Consider the following 5238-nt stretch of genomic DNA (forward strand, 5'->3'; position numbering starts at 1 on the left):
ATCACATTCCGTTGCCTCATGTGCACACACTATAAATTGATTTTTAGGTGACAAAGTAGGAAGTTGATTTGGGCACATCACCAAAAACGAAACCACAAGCAAACCAATAAAGCATTAACCTTTGAAACTTGCAATCTTCATGCCCTTATCAGCAAATCAATTTCTTTCAATGTCCCAATATGGTCTCTGTTTTTAACCTCTCTCTAGTTTCTTCGTTTCTCTACTACCAGCCTTTCCTTCTTTTGTTTCTCCCTTCAAGAGAAGGAGAAGCCATGCAAACTAGAATCTAGACTGGAGATGTTCTTTCCATTTCTTCTGAAGATACTGCCTACCTTTACCTTTAAGAGCAGTAGTGTAATTAGGACATCTCCAAAGTAATTGTCACAGCATTAACGTAGCATTTTCATTTCCTAATCAGTTATACTTAATCAGCATCTGTCAACAACAGCAACTAAAATGATATAAAAACTTGTCTATGATTTTCAAAAAAAGTCTTTTTTTCCCCTCTTCTCTTCCCCATATTTTAAAATACACCTTCATCTTGCTCTTTGCTGAGTTGAAATGCTGTTTGCTTGTAAACTGCAATCACAGCATTGCCATGGAACAAACGGTGCAGACTAATAGCTGAGAAACAATTTGATCTGTGCAGCATATAGCAAATTTGAGCAGCTAATTGGCAAGATCAAATTTATGGGGATCTGCTTAGTTATCTAAATAAGAAGGAGACAAGCACAGAAAGATTTGGCAATACTAACACATAAAAATAATAATTGGAAAATACAAACATGGGTACCCAAATCCCAGTGGGAGGAAAAAACTTAAACCAGATGAATTCCTGCTGCCTTTTGGATTGAAACTTGAGAAATCAGTGTTTACTTTCATAAGAGCTGACAGAATCAAATCTCTTTGGTATTTTTCTGCTGTTGATAAAAAGAAAGAAGAGGGTTTATGCATATTCCTGTCTGTAATTCATAGACTTGGTAGACATGCAGTATTTTCTATATGCTCATATGTTATCCACTCATATCTAGTTATTTTACATAAGAGTTTGTTATTTTTTAAACTACTTATTATTTGCACTGGTGTTTTAATTGCAAACAGCAATCTGCTTTTGGTGTCATCTGTGTGACACTGTGATATACAATGCATTTTTTCCCCACAGAATAAAAAGCTGCATGAAAATAGAAACGATGAGGTAATTCCCTTGACCATGTACAGGTACATATAAGGCCTCCTCCCTGGAAGCATTAAAGGCCAGGCTGGATGGGGCTTTGAGCAAGTGGTCTAGAGAGAGGTGTCCCTGCCTATAGCAAGGGGGTTGGAAATAGATGATCTTAAGGGTCCCTTCCAACTCAAACCATTTTATGATTCTATGATTCTAAGATTATTAGCTATTTGCTAGTCACAGATGTGGCACCAGGATGCTGTTCTCCATACAAATACTGGTGGGGCAAATTAAGCGCAGTGAACAACTGCTGCACTTCAAATTAATGCCCCCGAGTGCTGCTCTGCAGCATTCAGGCAATTCTGGAGAGAGGAGTTACTCACTGCACAGATATATTCCAAGGATATAACAGAAGGAATTTACTTTAATGGGATTCAAGGAACATCTTTGTCACAATTCAGTACATGGGCTTCCTTGAAGACTGTCACTGGCACAACGTGCTTCACAGCAGTTCCCTATAGAATGTTGCAAACTTTGGTAAAAGAACAGGATCAGGCATGTGTCTGATCACCCTCACATTAAAATTCTAAATAAATAATAGAAGTGCATATGTATTTGCTGCATGAGCTGAAGAAAGAATGACATTAAGCACTCTATATGGAATCATAGAATAGCTTGGGCTGGAAGAGACCTTAAAGCCCATCCAGTTCTAATACCCTAATATGTGTAGGGCTGCCACCTGCCAGCTCAGACTGCCCAGAGCCCACCCAGCCTGGCCTTGAACACCTCCAGGGACAGGGCATCCACAGCTTCTCTGGGCAGCCTGCTCCAGTGTTTCACTACCCTTTGAGTAAAGAATTTATTCCAAACATCTAACCCAAATCTCCCCTTTTTTAGCTTAAAGTCATTCCCCCTTGTCCTGTCATTACAAACCATGTAAAAACTGGGTCTTCTTCCTGCTTGTAATCTCCCTTGAAGTGCAGAAAGGCTGCAATGAGGTCTCCCTGGAGACCAACTCTGTCAACCTGTCTTCATAGGAGAGGTGCTCCAGCCCACTCTACATGGGCTTTCTGTATCTCACTATCCATGCCCACACCTCCAAATAACCCAGAGCCTCTCAGCACACCTCTGGAAGAGACTACTTCACTGCAAACACGGTGATGGCTTCACCTGGAGCCATAACTTTTGAAAGGAGGCAGAAGAAAATTCCTCAGTTAACAATAGTTTTCAGCTACTTCTCACCAAGAGTTATAATCATATTTATAACTGTTAAAAAATGTCCAGATTCACACTTCATCTCAGCTTTGGTAGTGATGATTATTTCACAAAATGCCACAAACTAAAACCTGAACTGACAGAGCACCATCCAGGTGAAAACTGAGATCATACTGTTACCTGAAATCCAGGAAGAAAACTCTAGCACCAATGGGATGTAAGAAAGTGGCATTCCTTTATTCCTTATGATACATACCAGGTGACTTGACACATCAAGTACACACTCTCAGAGTTCAAGTTCTACATTTAAATGGTTAAGACATACATATATAATACATTTGCATACATATTCATTCTTTCCAAGAACTCATTAATATATGCTAATGTCCCTCTGGGCAAGTGCAGCCGCATCTAAGCTGGTCGTATGACCACTTACTGTCTCCCCATTTTTCCATCATCAGCTTCAGCACAGAGATTTCAGCTGACCTCTGGCTGTTTTTTCCCAGTTTGGCAAATTCCCATTGCTTGTTGAGCCATAATGATCCATCTCAGTGCACTCTAATTCAAAACAATGTATGTGAAATCTGAAGAGAAAGTGCTTGCACCTGATGGATGCAAAGATAAAAGTAGTTATTTCGACACCAGTGCTCCTGTGAAGCAGAATCACTGAGAAAAACAAGGCTGATCACATAGCAAGCAAAGTTAAAATTGAAAGTTTTGAGACTAGCACTCACTGATTCCTTTTGCTAAACTAATATATTGGTCTTTAAACTGATAAACTAATCCCTATTGCTAAACCAGCAGATATCAGTGGAACAAGTAAGGAATAAGCAAAAGCACAGCTAACTCAAGTGCAAGCTTTAGGTTAATCACAGAACAATAGAAACTGGGTGACGGTTGTGTATTAATAGTAAGATAATAAAAAGCAGAACACCTTTGCAACACTCAAAGGCAAGGTTCTTTTGTAGCAAACTCTGGCTCATGCCAAGGTTCCCATTTGCAGATGCTCAGATATTTCCATTAAGGACTAAATGCACGATGCACCAGTAAGCAAAGTGTACACTGCCCCTTTGGACTTCAGTGTGAATTCAGCAGTCCTTACTTGTAAGGTTATTCTCCATTTTGATGCATGATATGGGCAACATTTTTATTAGACCCCGTCCTGCTGGTTCCCAGCTCACATGCAGCCATCAGCAGCACTTCCCCCATCACTGAGCTGCTCACCAAACACGTACAGCTAGAGAAGGGTGAGTTGTTTTCAGATCTGCAGAGAAATGATTTATCTTGGTAGGCTACAATAGGTGTGTTTTCAGAAAGAGTCCATCCTTTTAATTAAACCAAGGAAACCCAAGACAGGGGTGAAGCATGGCCATTAGGAGTGTCTTTCTAAAATAATGAGGAAACCTCTGTTGTTTCATTAGATTATATAGAGGAAAATTCTGAGGACCACGGGAGATGGAGAGTTGGACCAACCCCAAATGTGGTTGACAGTTTGGCCTTGGCAGGAGGAGGCTGCCTGAACTCAAACAGGGAAAGTACAGGTTAGAAAGCCTGTTCTATTATTTCAGTGTGAAAGCTTGTTGAACTGAACTAAAAGGAAGTTTGTCTTCATTTTAAAGTAACTAAAAGATGAAAAAGATATGAAGAATTGCCTTTACTAACTAAACTTGATGATTACCCTAATCTATACAGGATATTAAATACTGATGCAAGATAAAGATAATTGCTGCTATACAAGAGCTAATGAAAAACACATTGTGATCTGAGCAGATCCATGAGACTTCGATCCCTACACATTTGCATCTTATGGTGCTTAAGGGTCACCAAAGCAAGAGCTGGAATAGGTAGATGCAAATCCTCAAGCTCCTCGGCTGCTCTTTCTAAATGTAAGATACTCAAAGAGATTTAAAATGTTATTTCCTACAAAAAGTAGAAGAGTTTTTCTTCTTTAAAAATAAATTTTCATTAAAAAAAAATTTCGATTTAAAAAAAAAAAAAAAAGAAATCATAAAAATGGAGGGATAATGTACAGAAATGTGTTTCATATGAATTTTTTCCAATGCCAAAAAGAACTTAATCTCAAAACCTGATTTGTACTTATTTTTATATAATTTTGGCTTCAATGAAAATGAACACTTCCATTGTCTCAGTCACAGCAAGGGATTCTCTGAGCACAGTCAAGTCATTATCCTGTGGTTTTGTGTGAGAGAGCTGGTTGCTGGGTTTGCTAGGACAGCTTCACCATGCTTGGGGTGTGCTTAAGTTGCCTTGGCAGCCAAGGAACACTATTGACTACTTGCCATCTGAACTTTCCTCCCACAAGATTTTTATTGCTTTGAGCAATGCAAGAGCCTGTATGTCTGACCAAACGGCTTCAGAGATACAGTCAGACAAAAGATTGCTCTCCTAAGAGCCATAAAATGAGTAAAATAACAAAAAGATGCCATTTTAAATTACTGCCTGCCAACAGACTGGAGTCTGCTCAGAGTAATGGCAAGCCATGCATACCAATGAGAAGGAAGAATTGGATGAAACTAGTCTCACTGGGACAAAGGGACAGCTTTAGTGCTGCTTACCATAGCACTGAATTCAAAATTCCAACCAAAAAAATTCTTTCAGCTGTCACGGATCCCTGATCTCTCTTTAAAGCATTGCAGGAAAATATTATCCGTGTCCAGCTGAACGCTCAAAAAAGGTCTATTACACTGAAGTGATACAGGTAGAACAGCTAAAGGCAGCAGGGGAAAGAAATGAGATGCAATTTCTTAGAATACTAATCCATCCTATCACAAAGATAAAGCTTTTTCTCCATAAGAATTTGAGCTTTTTTTTCTGGGGCATACACAGCTATCAGCAAT

This window comes from Tympanuchus pallidicinctus, unplaced genomic scaffold (genome assembly GCF_026119805.1).
Source record: "Tympanuchus pallidicinctus isolate F22 unplaced genomic scaffold, pur_lepc_1.0 scaffold2, whole genome shotgun sequence".
NCBI classification, from domain to species: Eukaryota; Metazoa; Chordata; class Aves; order Galliformes; family Phasianidae; genus Tympanuchus; species Tympanuchus pallidicinctus.